Source organism: Eubalaena glacialis, chromosome 10, assembly GCF_028564815.1.
Source record: "Eubalaena glacialis isolate mEubGla1 chromosome 10, mEubGla1.1.hap2.+ XY, whole genome shotgun sequence".
NCBI lineage: Eukaryota > Metazoa > Chordata > Mammalia > Artiodactyla > Balaenidae > Eubalaena > Eubalaena glacialis.
Window position 1 is genome coordinate 94,677,478 of NC_083725.1, and position 22,015 is coordinate 94,699,492.

The following is a 22,015-nucleotide window of genomic DNA, read 5'->3' on the forward strand; positions in this document are numbered from 1 at the left end:
TACACAAACATGGAATGAAGATTCAAACTGCAGTGCAGCTAAGCAGATTACAGAAAACCCCGCGTTCCATATGATAACACACCATGGCCCTCCCAGATGGAGGCTTGGAACAAAAAGGCCATCACCACAGCTAGGGAAAACCTCCTTGTGATCTCTGGTTTCTGTTCAGCAGATGACAGCCAAATAATATGTTGATTATTCTGTTTGTGCTGCTAAGCTTGTAAGATGGAATAAAAGCGATATGATCTATTGTGAACCCAATGCTAATGTGTTGCTCCACTCATAAATAATATGCTGAATTTATTTTGAAAATATCTTTTATCTGAATTTCAGTTTTCAAATGCATGAATTAAAATAAAAGCCAGTATAAAGTTATATTTAATGTTATGCTTTAAACTAAAAAATGTAGATGACAAGTGAAAAATATCTAGGTGCTTAGTTAAGAGTCAAGTACAATCACCTTTCTTTAATTTCAGCACTGTGATCAGAGACAAAATACATTTTTAAATAGGCAATTACTCTCATGAAATATAAATGTAAAATTAAGTAATACAATAACCATGAAGTTAACAATAAACATTATTGACAAGATAAAAACTAAAATACCAGGGTATATAAAAACACTTTGCTGCAATATAAATAATAGCACATAGCACAAATACCTAAAATATTTTTGAATAATAAAAAGTATCACTGAAGGCCTTATGAATGTTAACTTGTACACAAATGGATGCTCACAAGAAATCCTACTTAAAATCAAAATAATTAAAAAGAAGCTTATATAGTAGGAAGCAGCCGCACAGCACAGGGAGATGAGCTCAGTGCTTTGTGACCACCTAGAGGGGTGAGATAGGGACGGTAGGAGGGAAAATGCAAGAGGGAGGAGATATGGTGATATATGTATATGTATAGCTGATTCACTTTGTTATAAAGCAGAAACTAACACACCATTGTAAAGCAATTATACTCCAATAAAGATGTTTAAAAAAAAAGAAGCTTATAAAAATAATTTTCAAATATAATAGACAGCATTCATATCGCTTTGAGGACAAAAGTTAAAACCTAATTTTTCTCCTCAATTAAATATCCTAAACTTTAACAGAGTAAACTATACCCAAATGAGGTAACTGGAATTACGTCTGAAATACTTCAAATTTCATGGATAAACATTTTTATGAAAACTAGAATTATTAAAAATATTGAAAATCATAACATTTTCCCACCCCAGAAATTCTTTCCTGGATTTTCTAGTAAACTTTCCTTAAAAACAAGCAAACAAATAAATAAAGCAGTACATTAAAGCTGCAGGTAAGGTAAACACAGATTACACACTCTTTTCTTAAGGGGGTATTTTGTAGGCGGTACATAATTATGTTCATTTACAAAAGTCCACTTTGTTTTTCTGTCTAGAGACATAGATTGAGTCTAAAAAGAGAAGCAAAACTGCCTAACATGAAAATACAGGCTAAAAATTACAGATGCAAAAGGTAAAATTACAACACTTTTTAGAGAAAAACACAGAACACAGAACATCCTTGGAGTAGACAATTATTTCTTAAGTAAGACGTAAAAAGCACTAAACATAAATGACAAACTAGACTACTTTAAAGTCATAAACTTCTGTTCATCAAAAGCACTATTAATAGATTGAAAAGGCAAACCTCAGAGTTGGAGAAATATTTGCAATACCTATAAAAATGAAGGACTCATATTCTGAATATATAAAGAACTCCTACAAATCAAAGAAAAAGACAGCCCAACAAAGAAATGGGCAAAAGAAGTGAACAGGCACTTCACAAAAGAGAATAACCAAATAGTCAATATACATATGAAAAAGTGCTCAATTTCATCAATCATCAGGGAACTAGAAATTAAAACAGTATAATGATTTACTACTTTATACCCACCAGAATTGAAAGATGAAAAAGATGGGGAAAAGGGAGCGTTAGCAAAGACGCAGAGCAACTTGAACTCTCATATGAATGTAAATTAGTACAACCATTTCAGAAAACTGGCAATTTTGATTAAAGCTGGAAATAAACATACTTATGATCCAGTAATTTTGCTCCTAGACATATGCTCAACAGAAACCCATAAATATATTAATCAGGAGATACGTATTAGAATGTTTATATTTAACATTATATGGAAATCACCCAAATGTCCATTAACAGAATAGATAAAAAATAGTTGTGATATAGTCATATAATGGAATGCAGCAATGAAAATGAACAGATTACAACTACATGCAACAATGTAGATGAATCTCAAGACATAATGTTGAACAAAGGAAACCAGACATAAAAAAATTATACTGTATAATTCTATACATAAAATACAAAACCAAGCAAAACTAATCTACGCTATTAAAAGTCAAGGCAGTGGTAATCCTTGCGCAGGGAGGGAGACAGTGGCTGGAAGAGAGCATGAAGGTGTCTTCTAGAGTGCTGATAATGTACTTTTTCGTATCTGGGTGCTGGTTGCACAATTGTATTTGGCTTCTGAAAAATTCATTGAGCCATCCACTTATAATATGTACACTTTTCCATATAAATAGCTTTCTTTAAAAATGCAATTTTACACACAAATACAGATATACAAAAGTAGTCAAAATCCTTGTCATAAGAAATTTAGAAACAACTAATGTATGTATAATTTAAAGGTGAAAACTAAAGGTTCTTATACTACTTATTTGAAAAATCAATTTTTCAAGCCAATAGGTAAGATAAGTTCCTGAACTCTTATAAATGGAGGAGCAACAGCTATTCACCCTATTATCTTCCCCAGCTCCCAAGCTACAATACCATATTTTCAGAGATAACTGGCCTTTTAGTCAGAGTAGCTGCTGGTGCTGCTGCTATTATAACAGAGCTTCTAAAATAGTCTCAGGACTGAAAAATTGCCCTTATGTGTGAAACTAAAGTAGCATAGAAGATAAGGCAGTATAAAGAATATGTTTGCCATTTTCCCCATTGCCCTCAAATTTCATAAGCTTTTATTTATTATGAAAGCTTATTACCTAGCTTAATGGGAATCTTTTGAAAACATTTATTTTACTTTTCAGTGAAGTTAAAATATAATTCTTTAATATCATTATCCTACAAATTAAATGAAACTTCATGATAATTTGACAGTATACATCTCATTATTTCTCACTTAAATATTTTCCCTTACTTCTATACTGGAATCAACACACGATTTACAACACCGTTTTTCTCATATTGAAAAGATACTTAAAGAAATAAGCTAAGGGCGTCCCTGGTGGCGCAATGGTTAAGAATCCACCTGCCAATGCAGGGGACACGGGTGTTCGAGCCCTGGTCTGGGAAGATCCCACATGCCACGAAGCAACGAAGCCCATGAGCCACAACTACTGAGCCTGCGCTCTAGAGCCCGCGAGCCACAACTACTGAGCTCATGTGCCACAACTACTGAAGCCTGTGCGCCTAGAGCCTGTGCTCTGCAGCAAGAGAAGCCACCGCAATGAGAAGCCCGCGCACCACAACGAAGAGTAGCCCCCACTCTCCTCAACTAGAGAAAGCCCGCGCACAGCAACGAAGACCCAACACGGCCAAAAATAAATTATTAAAAAAAAAATAAAAGAAAGAAGCTGAAAGAGATCACCTAATGATTATATAGTTCACTTTTTACTTGTATAATAAACATTTATTCAGTACTTACTATCTCCCAGGCTCTGGGGATAAAGGAATAAAACTGGCTAATTTTGTGGGAAATATAGCAGGTTTATCCCTTTCTTTCTCTCTCTTATTTGACTAACAAATAAAACAAAACTATTTTTAACTAGTAACATAGTCACATATTCAAAAATTAAGAACAATCTAAAAGATATACAGTAAAAGCCCCATCTACTTTGTTTTCCTTACCCATCCACATACAAGATTTAGATTTTGTATACCTCTCCAGATTTTCTTTATGCAAATATAAGCAATTATGAATATATCTTATTCCTCTCCTCCTTTATACAAAAAGTAGTTTACTATACACTCTGCTTGAACTTTGCTCTTTTCAAATAACAATGTATGCTTGAAAACTTTCCAAATCTTCATATAGAGAACATCCTTTCTATTTTTACAGCTGTAGAGTACTTCACTGTACAGCTATGCCAGAGTTCATTCAACCAGTACCCTACTGATAGACATTAGGGATGTTTCCAATCTTTTGCTACTACAAAAGAAGCTACAATGAAAACTCTTATGCATATGCTATTTTATAAGTACATAAGTATATCTGTAATAAATTCCCAGAATTGGTTGTGACAAGTGTGTAAATGCATTGGTCTTTCTCTAGAAATTGCTAATTTTTCTTCTATGGGGGCTGTGTCATTTTGCTTCCACCACATATACATCTTAGATGTATACCAGAAAAAGCTATTCTTCTCTTTGGGCCTCTAAGATATTTTGTTCATTAGGCAATTCTCAAAGATGTTCTCATTGGAAAAAACTATATGAAGTTCTTTGTTTGTTTTTCCCCAAATGCATATGTAAAATTTGCTGACTTAATTTTCAAGTTGGAAAAATATCGCTGATGTAGGAAATCATCATATTGATGCCTAATGTGCTGGGATAGCAACTGTCTATCTCTCTTCCCAATATCTCCTTTCATTTAAAAACAAATATACACCCCCATCCCAATTTTTTTCCTTTAAATTCACATTCAGTACTTTATAATTGGGAAAGCAGTCAAATGCATTTCACTTTTAACTGAATGTTTTCCTGAAGCACTTAAATGCTTTCAGGAAACCAAATCTATGTTACTTCTATATTTTCCTTTACAAAGCTATCATTTCAAAGGTGGTTTAATCTTTATGACTGACATTTTCAATAGGCAATGTCACCTAATACATTGTTTTTATTTCAAATCCCATCCTGTCAAATATTTTATCATTAAAAACAACCACTTAAGTTCACTGGACTTCCTATTTAAGGAATCCTTAAGTAAATCCAGTTTCAATATCACTGTTTTATAAGAAAATATGTACATGATAATTTTTATTCCCCAAATAAGGATACCACAGTATTGATACATGCAAATCTATGTTGCATTTCAATCATCCAGAAATCAGTTGTGAGATAATCTCAGTCTCTTGGAACAAAGCAGCAAGACAAGTTGCTGACCTCAAAGTAAATTTTAAATTTACTTTCTATGTCCTTAATCAGTAGATGGGGCAGACCATACTTAAGCTCTCACCTAACCAATGAATATGTTAGGTAAATGCTGATTTTTACATTAGAGTCAGTATAATGCACTGAGAGCAAAAAACAAGAATTACCTAACAAAGGTAAAACAAAACAAAGCAACAACAAAAAAAAACACATCGTAAGCAGCACCCAGGACATAAAAGTTATCAGTCTAGGACAATTTAGGAAAACAGTCCTAGACAGCATAACTGTCTCTGAGGAAATCACATAAATTCTGTGAAATGACTGATGTTCACAATAACAACTCTGAGCCATCAAAAAAAACAAAAACAAAAACAACTTACATTATACTCAATTTGTTCTGTTTAAGAAGACAGAAGGGTACATTTTATATTTCAAAAACATTTTATAAAAAAAATTCATATGAAATAAATTTTGGCACACAAAAGGATAAGATTCAATTATTCACAAAATTAACAGATGAGGAAATAGTACACCACTTGTTAATAACAGCCCAATGAATGAGGAATTACTCTAAGTAAAATTCTCAAAGTTAGAATATACCACAGTTGCCTTTCAGAAGATGAATTGTGATAAAGTGCAGTAACATTTTGGGGGCCTTTAAACATACAATTCCCTGTGCAAGGCCACTTCTTGGTTAAGAGTCAAAAGAATACCTGATAATTTCTTAAAGCTAGTCATGCAAATTCTCCACTTCAATGGCTGGACACACTCAAGAATATATCCTGATTTCACTTTTCACTTTGTTTTCTTTAAATTGTGACTGCCACTAAGTACACAGGTTGGTCTGGTTTCTAGCTCCAACCTGCTAAATAACCTTGTGCAATTCACTCAATCTCTTTAGCTCTCCTTAGTTTCTTCATCAGTAAAGTGAAGAAGTTATAGAAAACATGACATAACAGTAAATGGAATCAAAGTGCCAATAAAGTAAAACAAAGAGTTACTACATTAGGTCCTATATCTGTATCTGTGTATCTACTACACATATACTATTTTTAAACTGTCACAAGTTACATGGCACTCTACCATATATTTAAGGCCTACAGTAAAGAAATTATGATCACTTCAGAATCTTTTCCAACATTTAATATGTGTCACTCTCAGGATACAACAACTTTCTCATGTACTCATTTAAATTAATTTAAAATACCACTATAATCAATTATCTTTAACCTGAAAATATATGACCTTTTTCCACTTGACACATAAAAATCAACACATGATATGTAAAAGAACATTCATGGAAATGTTAATTATAACAGCCAAACACCAGAAAGAACCTAAACATCCACCAACAGAATGGATGAATTGTCATATTCATTCCAAAGGAATAACACATGATAATGAAAATGAATAAAATAAAACTACATGCAACTATGTAGATGATCTTCAAAACATAATGCTGGGTAAAGGAAGAAAGAATGCATATGATTCCAGACAATGGGGCTCACCAGTAGGCCCATCTGTGTCCCATGCTACCCAACAGGGGCACCCCAAAGCTGTAGCAGTGTCACACTGTAGCAATCTAGCACCAACCCAAAGGGAAGTACAAAGGTGGTCGCAGTCTCCAAGCTCAAATCAGGATCCAATATGAGCTCCAAGACTGGCTGTAGGGTCTGGACCCCAGCTCCACCACTCTAGCCACCTTTCTGTGTCTGTGATCACAGTTGCCACCTGCCAGGAACTACTAGACAAAGCACTGGAGACCCTGTGGTTAACACTGGTGATAGACGAGGATGGGACCTCTGTGGACTGCGAGGACTTCTTCCAATTGTTGGAAGAGGATACATGCCTGATGACGCTGCAGTTCAAGCAGAGTTGGAGCCCCAGCAGAAGTAGGTGCTATCATATGGCCTAGGCTGGGAGAAGCCCAAGCACAGCAAGGACATCACCCTCATTACCTTGAACATATACAAGCAAAACCCTTGAGACCTCTTTGGCCTGAACATCAAAGCCACACTCTACAGGATCTACTCCATGAGTTGTGACTTTCAGGTACTTGGCCCAAAGAAAGTACTCAGGGAGCTCATCCAGTTGAACCTCCATGATGCTGCTGCAAGGCCTGGGCCACATTGCTGGGAATTTCCTCCACCCTTTGCCATGCAGTGGAGGAGGCTGAGCAGTGACAGTGGCAGCAGCAGGGTCCCCTCCATCCCTACTGAGAAGGGGCTCTGAGCTTCTGCCCCAGAGTCGTTCCAAGAGATACCCTGTGAGGACTGTGACAGCATCAGGTTTGGAGACCTGGAGACAGTGCAGACTAGATAACTCACCTGATTTCCCCCATTATTCTCTGACAGCACTGTGATAGGTCCCATCAGCATAATGCTTTCCATGCCTAGCCTATACACTTTCCTCAAGAATGCTGTCCCTTCCAAGCGATCTTTCCAGCCTCCCACTTACCCTGAAAGGCTACAAACTTGTCCCCAGGCATCTCGATCCCATTCTGATTGCAGCTACATCTAAATTCCTTACAACTCCTCCTGTCCCTAAGCTCTTTAGTACAGTGAAGTCAGCCCTCTGACTTTACCTTAAGCTCTCTATTTCTTCATACCCTTCCCCTTAAAAATAACAAAAACATTTCCAACAAAAATACAAAAATGTTTATCCAGAAAAATAATACATATGATTCCATAAAGATTAAAAAGAGGCAAAAAGTGAACACATTGCTGAGGAATACACATAAAAGTGATAAAATTACATAGAGAATTATCTAAATAGTTATCACAAAAATCAGGACATTGGTTACCTCTAAGGAAAAGGAAGATTATACCAAGAGCTTCTGGTATGTTAGTAATGATCTATGGTTACTGAATGTCTGCTTTATACTTATTCATTTTACGTTTCTATATAGTGTTATATTTCATAATAAAAAAGTTTAAAATGATATACTTCCTGAAAAAATATATTCTTAAAGAGAAGGAAGAAAAGGCTCCTCTTTTTTGCTAACAGTTTTATTTTCTTGGTCTAAATTTCTAATTTTTATTGCAATATTTTAATAATAAAGAAATAAGTTACTACGCCTAATTCTCCAGAATCTTAATAAAGAACAGATTTTACAGGCTTTCCAAATGGCCACAAAAAAAGTACCGGGTCATTAAAGAGTATAAGATCAATTATTTTGTTAAATCTTTGCTTAGCTCAATGTTGTGCCTGTTGCTTTTTCTTCTTTTCAAGAAAATGTATGCTTACTTTCAAAAAAAACCTACATTACATCCAGATATTAATTTTATGCAGGCTGCACTCCAAAAAATATATAATAATTTAGCTCAAAAGTAGGAAGAAAAACTTTTACCTCTCACACATTTTAAAACAATTTTAGGAACACCTGTGTTTGCATTCAGTATGAGGGTTCATAATAGGATGGACACAAATATGACACTTGAGATCCAATCCAATGTCACTCTGTGTAAGACTGGTTCACTGTGTGTACTAGAAAACATAATTGCTAGATTATAGGATGGATATACAAAACAAGTTACACTTAAAGTCCACTGTATAAAATGTAATGTAGGGTAACTCACTCAAAATAGATCCAACAGTGTCTAATTTAAATTATACTAAAGATGTTTTAAATAGTTCCTTTGGAAAAACATACAGGGAATTTAAATGATTACAAAAGAGATAATAATAATAATAATCTGACAAATTACAAACATATACACACGCATATAATTTAGGAAATCCTAAAAGTTCCATCACCTACAAGCACCCTTCAATGTATGTTTGTTACAACTTTTAGATGCCACTAAACAGGAAGCAGACAATAAAACTTAGAAACAAGACTATCAAGCACTTTCATCAGGCTTCAAATATCAACATAATGGGTATCACCCATTATGAAAACAGAGCTGCTTTGGTTGTATACTGTTGTTTTTTTGTGAATGCAGGCAAGGATTCCCCTCCATAGTGCGTCCAGCTAACCAGTTATTTGCCCATCTATTAAGTGCCAACTTTAAAATATTATACTATGTCCAGCAGGGAGCAGCATTACAACATTCATAAGACTTAACCACAACATGAAACCAACAGAAGAAAAAGAAGGAAAAAAACCCACTTACCATAGGTCTTTTCAATGATACATTCAATTTTTAGGGCAGTTGCAGGGCTTCCAGAAAAAACATCTAAAGCATGTCTCAAAGCATATATAGGTGATCCATGGTTTCAGGATTCCTAAAGCAGGAAATCAAAATTATATTAAGTAAAGGCTTCTTTCAGCCATATTTAGTTGAATTAGTATATAATATGACTAAATGTCTCTCAGCTGTTAAGGTGAGAGATCCAATCTTCCTTATTGGATCAATAGGATTCTGAATTCAGATATTCAATGACACTTCGGATAAAATGATTTTAAAAAGCAGAATATTAAAGTCCTTTATTTACCAGAGAATTTAAGTAGAAGAAAGTAAGTGGGTGACATAATACATCAATCAACCTAGAGAAAAACTGTGGTCAAGACCTTAAAGGAGTTGATAAGCCAACCATATACAGTTCTGATATATCAAATCCTTCTAAACAATTTGCAGGTAATAGAGAGGATATAACATTCATTTCTACAGGTCAGCATGAATGAATATCTAGGGTTAGTTTTAGTTTTAAGAATAAATAGGCAGCAGAGAAGTAGTTTGTAATGCTGGTATGTTAAGCCTGATTAGTCAGATATTTACTGAATATGAGGAATGCACCTGATATTGTAGAAAAACTCCGTGACCAGTCATAATATGTCAAAGGCAAAACATATTATGTTTGATATTCTCCTGGATGTCAAAATCTGCCTCATATTCAACAATAATAACTCCATGTCAGTTCTTATGACTGAGGAAATGATGTATCACCACTGTTACTTGAAACATTAAACAGTTTGCTTTATATGTGTTTACATGCAAAGTTTCATTGTTTACACCAAAAACCAAATTTTTGCCATTAAAAGATAACATATGAATATTTACCTTGAAATGTATATAATATAAATAATAAACATATATAATAAAAGTTTGTGTAATATACAATATCACATGTCAATATATCATAAATAATATATTTACTTGCAATTTAATGAATAATACATAAAATGGTTCCTACTATTTTCTACAGGGAAAATGACATGAGAAGCTTGACTTGAGTGTATGATATCAAGACTACAGTTACTCTCTAATAATCATCATTAATTTGACAAGTTGAAAGAAACTCTGATATATTCATCTTTTACCCTTTAACGCTAAGCTAGTCATAGCATTATTTATTTTTTGCTCTCCTTAAAGTCTTCCCCATCCTATTTCTTGCCTTTGCTTTTGTACATTTCACTTTTCTGATACTTCCTCATTTTTTGCCAATCTACCTTACCTCTCCTTTATAATGCATTTCTGTTTCAACCCCGATTTTTGTTTTATTTAATCTCCTCTCTTTATGACCCTAACATCTTTCTTCCCTTTTCTCTTAGGACCCTTAAAAGTGAGGGTTGTTTTTTTCTCTTTTGTTTTTTTCTGTAACAACAATCTGCTTAAATATACTCTTTCATCCACTTACAGGCACTGTGCTTGATCTTAATAATCCCACCTGACTAGAACACTCAACTAAATATACTTAAATCATATTGCTGCTACTCGTAAAAATATTTTTTCCTCTGAGTTACTGAAATATTTGAAGAACTCACTAAACATTTTGGAGCCAGTCGTTTTTTTTTAAAGATTTATTTATTATTTATTTATTTTTGGCTGCATTGGGTCTTTAGTTGCGGCACGCAGGATCTTCGTTGAGGCATGTGGGATCTTTCATTGTGGCGCATGGGCTTCTCTCTAGTTGTGGCGTGCGGGTTTTCTCTCTCTAGTTGTGGCATGTGGGTTTTCTCTCTCTGGTTGTGGTGCGTGGGCTCCAGAGCACGTGGACTCTGCAGTTTGCAGCACACAGGCTCTCTAGTTGAGGCACGTGAGCTCAGTAGTTGTGGTGCGTGGGCTTAGTTGCCCGGCTGCATGTGGGATCTTAGTTCCCTGACCAGAGATCGAACCCATGTCCCCTGCATTGTAAGGTGGATTCTTTACCACTGGACCACCAGGGAAGTCCCTGGAGTCAGTATTAAAACACCCCAAAACTCAAGGAAATCTAATCACACACTCCTTCCATTCAATTTGAGAGGTGATTTAGGATCTTACTATATGCTGTGAATAAATACTGAGTAACAAACTTTTTTAAGTTAACAGAACTTTGCTGCTTTTATTCATGTGTGTGTATGCCCATGTGTACAATATCCTCATCAAAAAGCAAAGACACATTAAAGAGCCCCATACTTCTAATATATATTATAAAGTCTAAAAAGAAAAGTAATTTCCCTATTCGGCACTTTCTAATATGAATATTAACATTAACAGTATTAGTGTATGGTGAAATAATCTCACAACAAAATATTATGCAAAAACTTCGAGTTTTAAAAATTATAAATAGATTATATAACACATTTATAATATAATTACCTAAAAAGAGACTATAGTGGGTTGAGTAGTGTTCTCCCTTCCCCCCAAACTCATGTCCACTTGGAACCTCAGAATGTGACCTTATTGTAATACTGGATCTTTGAAGACATAATCAAGGTAAGGATCAATATGAGACCATATTAGATTAGGGTGGGCCCTAAATACAATGAGAATGTCCTCAAAGGAGACCGAAAAGGACACACAGAGACACAGAGAAAAAGACAATGTGAAAATGAAGGCAGACATTGAAGTTACGTTGCACAGCCAAGGAAAGACAGGAGCCACCAGAAGCTGGAGGAGGCAGGGAAGGATCCTCCTCTAGAGCTGTTGGAACAAACATAGCTCTGTTGACACCATAATTTTGGACTTCTGGCCCTGGAAACTGTAACGAAGTAAATTTCTGTTGTTTTAAGCCACCAAGTTTGTGGTAATTCGTTATGGAATTCCCAGGAAATTAAAAAGATTTTGGTACCAGGAAGTGGGGTGTTGCTGTAACAGATAAAAAATTTAAGAAAAATAATAATAAGACTGAAGAGACTATTGGTAGATTGCCTTGAAGAGACAGCTGATATTGAATTGACCAAAAAGTTCGTTCAGGCTTTTCCATAAAATGGTACAGAAAAACCCGGACAAACTTTTTGGCCAACCCAATAGAAATAAGAGACGTTAAGGAGATTCTGGTGAATGCTCAGAAGGAAGTGAACAGGATGGCTGAGAACACTTGTATCATCTTAGAGAATACACTTATTTGTCAGGAACAGAATGTTACAGAAATATGAACATTAACTGGACTTCTAGTGAAGTCTCAAGAAGGGAATGAGAGATGTTGTTGAACACTAGAGGAAAGGCAGTCTTTGTTACAATGTAGCAAAACTGAAATGTGTTCTAATGTTGGGTGAAAAGTAGAACTTGTAAGTGATGAGCCTGAATGTTCAGTTGAGATTTCCAAGCAAAATGCTGAAGGCATGTACTGGTTTCTCCTTGCTGATTATGGTAAAATGTGAGAGAAAGGAGATAAATTGAGGAATGAAAAAGGATAAAAGGAGATAAACTGAGGAAGTTAAGCAAAAAGAAATCAGCACTTGATGATCTGGAAAATTCTCAGCCTATCTAGATTGCAAAAGATGCTAACATCACAAATCATTAGGAAAATGCAAATCAAAACCACAATGAGATACCACTTCAAACTCATTAGAACAGCTATTATCCAATAAATAAAGAAAGAAAGAACAAAAGTTGCTGAGGATTTGGAGAAACTGGAACCTCTCTGTACTGCTGGTGGGAATGCAAAATGGTTAAGCCACTGTGGAAAACACTTTGGTAGTTCCTTACAAAGTTAAACATATGCTTCAGCAATTCTACTCCTCGGTATATACCTAAAGGAATTCTAACAGATACTTGTACTCTGATGTTCATTACACCATTATACACAATAGGCAAAAGATTGAAACAGAACAAGTGTCTATCAACAGATGTATGGACAAACAAAATGTGCTATATATGTACAATGGAATACTATTCAGCCATAAAAAGGAATGAAGTTCTGATACATGATACAAGATGGATGAACTCTGCAAAACACTATGCTAAGTGAAAAACATTATGCAAATGCTAACAAAGAACAAATATTATACGATTTCATTTATGTGAGGTACCTAGATAGGCAAATTCATAGAGACAGGAAGTAGAATAGAGGTACCAGAGGCTGCGGTGATGGAGTGGGAAGGTTATTGCTTAATGGGTAAAGCATTTCCCTTTGGGATGATGAAAAAGCTCTGGAAAAAGACAGTGACAATGTTTACACATCATAACTATACCTAATGCCATTGAATTGTACACTTAAAAATGATTACAATAATAAATCTTATGTTATGTATATTTTTATCACAAAAAGATTTTTCCTATGGAAAAAGGACCCAAGACCTTGAGCCAGCTGCAAAGGCTGACATAACTACTTCAACTAGAGAATCAAGACTGAGCTACTGGTAAGCTCTAAAATGAACATATTCCAATGCTCAGTGAGGGAAAATGATCATCATATATGATAGTAATTCATTAATCCCATGTGAGTTCATTTAGGAAATGTTAATAGAAAAAGGAAACATGAGCTGCTTTTTAAATTTTTTTAAAATAACCTTAGAATACCAAACAGACTACAAAATTAATTTCAAATCTTTCACTCTGGAGAATGATAAAATTATAGTACAAAATGGCCTTTAATTTTTTTTTTTTTTAAACTTTCCATTTTGGGGAATGAAAAAATATAAAAGGTAAAAACATGGCCTTAAAATTCTAAAGATTTTTAAAAGCAAATATATTTAAATGATTAAAAATCTTGTTTCAGTGCTGGACAACTCTGATAAAAAGTTCCTTAATATGAGTTGAAACTGAAATTTCTATGCTTTGGACAAACAAAGGGGTCTAATTTCTCTTTCACAAGATTAAGACAGGTCTTCTGAAACTCAAAATCATTCACCTCTGTGTTAAATATGTCTCACTTACTACTTGTTGTTTCATATCACATTCTCGAACCATCCTGGTTACTATGAATTTACTCATTTTATCAAGACAAATATGCCTCATTTCTTACGCAAATATCCATAAACTGGCTAAATAAAAGGCTATCTTTAGGAGGATACTAATGCTGAGTTTGGGTCCAGGTACAAATCGTAAATAAGCTTGAATTTTGTCACCAGACAGCTCATCACGGTTGTGAATCCTAGCTCTATCATTTACTAGCTATGTGAGAATGATGGTTAATTTTATGTATCAACTTGACTGGGCCATGCAGTGTCAAGATATTTGATCAAACAGTATTCTGGGTCTTACTGTGAGGGTGTATTTGGATGAGATTAACATTTGGATCCTCAGATTAAGTAAAGCAGATTGCCCTCCCTAATGTGCGTGGACCTCATCCAATCCATTGAAGGCCTGGGTAGAATGAAAGGCTGACCTTAGGCCACTAAAAGGGAGTGAAAAGCATCAACATACTAGAGATTATGAAAACTTTCTAAAAGATAGAAATAACAGTGATAGGTAGAACAGGGCAGAGAGAGCAACAGCTTAGCACAGGGTTTGGCAAACCATGGTTCACAGGGTAAACCTTACAGGTTACCATCTGCTTTTGTATACCTTGCAAATTAAGACTGGTTTTTATACTTTTAAATGGCTCAAAGAAAAGAAAAGAAGAATATTTTGTGACATGTAAAAATTATATGAAATTCAAATTTCAGTGTTCATAAACAAAGCATTATCAAAACACAGCTGTGCTCATTTTTTAATATACTGTCTACAACTGCATTCCAATGGTAGCATTGAAAAGTTATGAAAGAGGACATGTGGCCTGAAAAACCTAAAATACTTACTATTTAGTCTCCAAAAAAGTATGTTGACCCCTGTCCAACTACACACACAGGAGAATGTTTCAGGGAAGATGTAACTTTTCTTCCTGTAGAAAGGGGTTGTGGGCTGAACCAACAGTTACGGAGGATAAAAAAAGGTTTAACCTGCCTGAGAGGAATCTGGGCTCCAAAGTATAGTGGTTGAAATCTAGGATAGGATCCTCCTTATCAGGCTATTAGAGATGGACCTGGCCTGTCTGCTTGCTCTCTGCTTATCCACTCTGAGCAAAACACACCAATAAATAAGTCCTACCTATACCCAAAGCAATCTACAGATTTAATGCAATCCCTACCAAAATACCCATGATATTTTTCACAAAACTGGGACAAATAATCGTAAAATTTATATGGACACACAAAAGACCCCAAATAGCCAAAGCAACCTTAACAAGAACAAAGATGAAGGTATCACACTCCCTGACTTCAGACTACTACAAAACTACGGTAATCAAAACAGTATGGTACTGGCACAAAAACAGAAATATAGACAAATGGAACATAACAGAGAGCCCAGAAATAAACCCACGCATTTATGGTTAATTAATCTATGACAAAGGAGGCAAGACTATACAAAGGAGAAAAGACAGTCTCTACAATTAGTGATGCTGGGAAAACAGGACAGCTACATGTAAAAGAATGAAATTAGAATACTTCCTCATACCATAAACAAAAATAAACTCAAAATAGATTAAAGACCTAAATCTAAGACCAGAAACCATAAAACTCCTAGAAGAAAACATGCAGAACACTCTTTGACATAAATTGTAGCAATATTTTTTGGCTCTGTCTCCTAAAGCAAAGGAAACAAAAGCAAAAATAAACAAATTGGACCTAATTAAAGTTAAAAGCTTCCACAGAGCAAAGGAAACCATTGACAAAACAAAAAGAAAACCCACTAAATTGGAGAAAATATTTGCAAATGATATGACTGATGAGGGGTTAATATCCAAACTATATAAACAGCTCATACAACTCAATATCAAAAACAAACAAGCAAACAAACAAAAAAACCCTAAACAACCCAATTTAAAACTGGGCAGAAGACCTGAATAGACACTTTTCAAAAGAAGATATACAGATGGCCAACAGGCACATGAAAAGATGCACAACATCAGTAATCATCAGAAAAATGTTACTCAAAACCCCGATGAGATATTCCCTCACGACTGTCAGAATGGCTATCATCAAAAAGACCACAACTAACAAATGTTGATGAGGAGTCTGAGAAACGGGAACCCTCATATACTGGTAGTGAGAATGTAAATTGGTAGAGCCACTATGGAAAACAGCATAGAGATTCCTCAAAAAAAATTAAAAATAGAACTAAATGATCCAACAATTCCACTTCTGGATATATATCCAAAGAAAACAAAAACACACAATTTGAAAAGATATATGCACCCCAGTGTTCACAGCAGCATTATTTACAATAGCTAAGATATGAAAGCAATCTAAGTGTCCATCAACAGATGAATGGATAAAGAAGATGTGGTATACATATACAATGGAATATTAGTCATAAAAAAAAGAAATTCTGCCATTTGCAACAACATGGATGGACCTGGAGTATATTTTGCTTAATGAAATAAGTCAGAGAAAGACAAATACTGTATGTTATCAATTATATGTGAAATCTAAAAAATAAAATGAATGAATACAACAAAACAGAAACAGACTCACAGATAGAGAGAATAAACAAGTGATTACCAGTGGGGAGAGGGGTGGGGGGAGGGGCAAAATAGGGGTAGGGGATTAAGAGGTACAAACTACTATGTACAAAGTAGAGAAGCTACAAGGATATATCGCACAGCACAGGCAATACAGCCAATATTTTATAATAACTTTAAATAGAGTACAATCTATAAAAATACTGAATCACTATATTGTACACCTGAAATTAATATAATATTGTAAATCGACATACTTTAATAAAAAAATACTAAGTCCTACCTACCCATAAGGAATTCCCATCAGTATTCTTCCCATTTAGGGTAATTTGCTAGAGAAAGAAAAAGAAGAGAAAACCCACTCCAGTTATCTATATTATTCAACTAGTCATATATCAACATGAATGAACAACCAAGGATCACCAACATTTAAGGAAACCACAAGAATGAAAAAGAAGGCCCATGATGAAAAACAGAACAAGCAACTCTGGAGAAATCAGAGGTAATTCAGGGAGGAAAATAAAAGCAAAATAATTCTATTTAACATCTTCAGAGATATTAGTTAAGATATTATATCTATGAGACAACAGGCATATGAAAGAGTAGAATTAAAACAACAAAGAGTAGAGTTTAAAGAAATTTAAAATATAATGCCTGTCCACCACCCACTCCCCCCACATATACAAAAAAATAGAAAAGTTGAAACAAAAGTTGAAGAAATACAGAATAACAACCCAAGGAGGGTAATAATCTCTCTAAAATGTTACAGGAAGAGACCCCCAGGGAATACAGAGCAGGAAAAAGAAAAATAAATAGATCCCTAGATACATCTTTCATGTAGAGCATAGGTTGTCAAACTAGGGCCCATAAGCCAAATCCTGCCCACTCCATTTTAGCAAATAAGGTTTTACTGGAACACAGCCATGCTCATTCGTTTACATGTTGTCTATGGCTGCTTTTTTGCTACAACAACAAAGCTAAGTAGTTGCAACAGGGACCATATGGTCTACAAAGCCTAAAATATTTACTATTTGGTCTTTCATAGAAAAATTTTGCTAAATATTGATCTAGAGCTATGCTGTCCAATATAGCAGCAACTAGCCAAAAGTAGTGTTTAAATTTAAATTATTAAAACAAAATTAAAAATTCAGTTCCTTAATCATATCAGCCACATTGTAAGTACCCAATAGCCATATGTGTTTAATGGCTATTATACTGGTCAGTGTAGATATAGAACATTTCCATCAACACAGGAAGTACTACTGGACAGGGCTTACCTGGAAATTATAATAGGCCACTACAGCTATATTTTAATTATTGCCTTTTAAAGTGCTACAATGAAAAACAAAAAGTACCTAAGAGAAGCAGGAAGAATGATTAAATTCAGAAAAAGACAAAAATTAGTAACATTAGAAAAGGAAATAATTAATGCCTAAATCTAAGGCATCATTCTATGAAAATAGCATTAAGATAGATTTTTTTTTAATCCTTCGAAGTTACTGAGAGAAAAATCCAAAGATATAGCATTACAAATGAGAAACTAAATATCATAATGGATATGGATGAGATTATGAAACAATTCAATGTAGAGAATGCAATTAATTAATGCTACCAAATTTGAAAATAATTTTAAAAGTGTTTCCTAAGAAAATATAATTCAAAGAAAGGTAGAACAAGAGCTGTGAACAAAAAAGTTAAAAAAAAAGTTGTGTAATTTAGTTCTGAGTTTACGATGAAAATATTTGCTAGGATTTTTAACTTTCATCTTATCCTACAACAAACTTCATATTCTTAAACTTGGAAATAGCAGTCAAAATATTTCCCTCTGCTTACACTACTTATTGGGCCAAGAAATATGTATTTCTTCAGAGGGGATCAGCACTAGTCTAAATGATCTTTCATGCAAAATCAGTAGATGTGATGTAAGAAGCTTCACATGGAATGGTTTTAAATATCTGGCCTTTCCCTGGGCTCCCATAATTATTCATACTGAGGAGGAACTGATACCTCATCAGAAATGTCCAGGATAATTAGAATAATGCATGGGCTTATAATGCATGGGCTTAGATTAGCACTGCAGCTTTATGCCTATGAGACTCCTCTAGTTGACACAGGAAAGGGGCACCAGGCATTAGTCAGCAGTTGTTAAATTAATTACTTGGGCTCCATGCAAAGAAGAAGAACAGTCCCCGATTGGGAGATATACCTATGCTGGGCCATTCTACCTCTGGAATTTCTTTTTCCTTTAACACTAAAAATTTTTAGTGTTTTAGTGTTTACCACTAAAAATGTCTTGTTCACCTTTATAGATATCTACTTGAAAAATCTCCTTGAACCAAAACATGTTTATCTTTTGACACATCTACCCTATTTCACTGAATATTCCCAGATGAGTATACAGTGGATTTTTAAATTTTAACTTAAAACCCCAGTTTTCTGCTTATACTTAAGAATCCACTACAATTGGGATGAACGTAAGTTCTCATGTGCCCTGGACAGTCCCAGATTACACCTGCTTTCCTGGCATCCAATATAATTCATGTATTTCAGCACTCTCTAAAGTGTTCTAAAAATTATTGAGAAAATCTAAACAAAAAGTAAAAAATGTTTTAAAATAAATGATGATGAAAACATAAAACGTTAAAAGTTGTAGGATACAGCTAGAACAGTGCTTAGGGAAAATCACCCTTAACTATAAATAGTATACTAGAAAAGAAGGAAGGTGGAAAATCAATGAATTAAGCTTTTATCACAAGAGAGAAAAACTAAAATTTCAGCAAATCAAAACCAAAGAATGTAGGAGGAAGGAAATAATAAGAGCAGTAGTCAATAAAATAGAAAGTAAAAAATTTTACAAAAACAGGGAAAAAATTTAAAAGCCAAAAGTTGGGTTTTTTTAAAAAAAAAAGATTAATAAAAATGAAAAATCCCTAGCAAACCTAAAAAAGAAAAAAAGAAGAAACACAAGTAACCAATATCAGCAATAAAGAAATCATTTACAGTCACTAAAAAATAAGCTCATAATAGACGAACCCTCCCTTAGGTAACAACCACAAACTCAGGACAAAATACAAGAACAATTATGTGAAGGCTCTACAGATTGAACAGAACAAGATTTTGTTGGTGAGTCAAACTTGTAAGAAGGGATTTCCAAAGGGTGAGCATCTTACTTTTACTGATTTAGCTTGAGTGCAGTGCAGTACAGGTGGTTAAAATTCTGAGAGAAAAGAAATCATCCTTCTGGAGAACCTGAAGAATCACATACTAACCAATGGAATGGTAAGTCCAGAAAAATCTACCTAATATGTGTGACTCTATTTATTGAAAAAGTAATGTTCAATATGGCAGGGAAAGAACTGTCTTTTCAATAAATGGTGCTAGGTCAATAGGATATCTATGTAGGAAAAACAAATACACCTTCAGCCCTGCCTCACACCAAAGACAAAAAAAATCAATTGCACCAGAATGCAGACTCAAATGTTTAAAAGTAAACAGCAGGGCTTTTAGATGAAAATATTGAGATTATCTTTGAACTCTTGGGAGTAGGCAAACCTAGCCATAAAGTGCTAGACATAAGGAGAAAAACTAATCCTTCAGAATACATTCTGACTAAAATCAAAAGACGATGAACCGGTTTGCAAGGCAGAAATAGAGACACAGATGTAGAGAACAAACATATGGACACCAAGGGGGGGAAAGCTGGGGTGGGGGGGCTGGTGGTGTTGGGATGAATTGGGAGATTGGGATTGACATATATACACTAATATGTATAAAACAGATAACTAATAAGAACCTGCTGTATAAAAAAATTAAATTTAATTAAATTAAAAGAAAAGAATACGAAAAGCAAAGCCACAGACTAAGAGAATATATTTGTAACACATTTATTTGAAACTGAACTCTTATCCAAAATATAAAAAGAATTCCTACAAATCCAGATTGAAAGACAAACAATGCAATTTTTAAAAATTGGCAAAGACACAAAAAGACTCTTCACAGAAGAGGTTATCCAAATGGCCAATAAACATAAGAACAGGTGCTCAACTTCATCAGTTCAAATCCAAATGAAAATGTCATACCATAATCCTCCCAAAATGGCTAAAATGAAAAGAAAGACAATACTAAGTGTTGAAAAGGATGAGAAGCAACCAAAATTCTCAAACATTCCCGGTAAGAGGGTAAATTGGTACAACCATGTTAGAAAAATGTTTGGCCACAAATAGTAAACTAGCCAAATCCCTTTCAACAGTAGAATGGATAATGAATTGTGACACAGTTACACAATACTATATAGCAATACTATACAGTAACAAATACTCCACAACTGTACACATTAATAACAGACATTTCACAAATATAATGGTGAGCAAAAGAAATCCAACACAAGAGTAAATGGTGTATGGCCTCATTTATATAAAATACAAAGACAGCTAAAACAATCTGTGATGTTGGAACTCAGGACTGGGATTCCCCTTTATGAGTATACTGACAGGAAGCAAAAAGGGATTGCATGGGGTCCAAGAACTCCCTCTGTGCAGGCATGACCCTGGCATTCACTCATTCAATTATGCTGCCAGAATACTATCAGGCCCCATGATAAGCCTCACCATTTCTGTTATATGCTTTACATGCACAGACACAATGGTAATATGAGCCCTAGGTCTCAGAAAACTTGAAAGGCCAACCAAAGGGGTATGCACTTCTGTCATGGGGCGCTAGTTGCTTATCATGACCATTATGTTTTCTGGTGTACCTTTAATAGGTCACTGCAGTCTTTCAATTGTACCTGCAGACTTCTCAGAATACCCTTGCGGAAATGGTCCCACTATTTGGCCACAAGGGTGATATACACGCTGCTTATGAAACTCTCAGACTGAGATTTTATATAGCTGATTTCTTTGTACTTTGGACACTTTTTTTTTTAGGGACTTTATTATAGAGCAGTTTTAGGGTTACATAAAATTAGGAGGAAGGTACAGAAATTTCTTATACACTCCTGACACCACACATGTATAGCTTCCCCCATTATCAACATCATTCACCAGAATGGTGCATTTTTTACCAAGGAGGAACCTAAACTGACCCATCATAATCACGCAAAGTCCATAGTTTACCACAGAGTTCTTTTTTGATGCTGTACATTCTGTGGGCTTGCACAAAAGTATAATGACATATATCCATCATTACAATACACAAAATATTTTCACTGCCCTAAAAATCCTGTGCTCTGCCTATTCATCTCTCCCTGCAACCATCTCTGCCAATCACTGATCTTTTTATTGTCTCCATAGTTCTGCATTTTC

At 34.7% G+C, this 22,015-nt stretch overlaps 1 protein-coding gene and 1 pseudogene across 6 annotated transcripts in view; one reads left to right on the forward strand and one right to left on the reverse strand.

Moving 5' to 3' along the window:
- The window catches only part of LOC133099913 (lipid transferase CIDEB-like), a 40,173-nt pseudogene extending 32,831 nt beyond the window's left edge, over positions 1 to 7,342 (forward strand).
- IMMP1L (inner mitochondrial membrane peptidase subunit 1) overlaps positions 1 to 22,015 on the reverse strand; it is a 73,246-nt gene that overhangs the window by 45,383 nt on the left and 5,848 nt on the right. For all 6 annotated transcript variants that reach the window (XR_009702226.1, XR_009702225.1, XM_061201534.1 and 3 more), the window contains exon 2: positions 9,239 to 9,350. The gene's annotated coding sequence lies outside the window, so the exon portion shown is untranslated. The remainder of the gene's footprint in view (positions 1 to 9,238; positions 9,351 to 22,015) is intronic.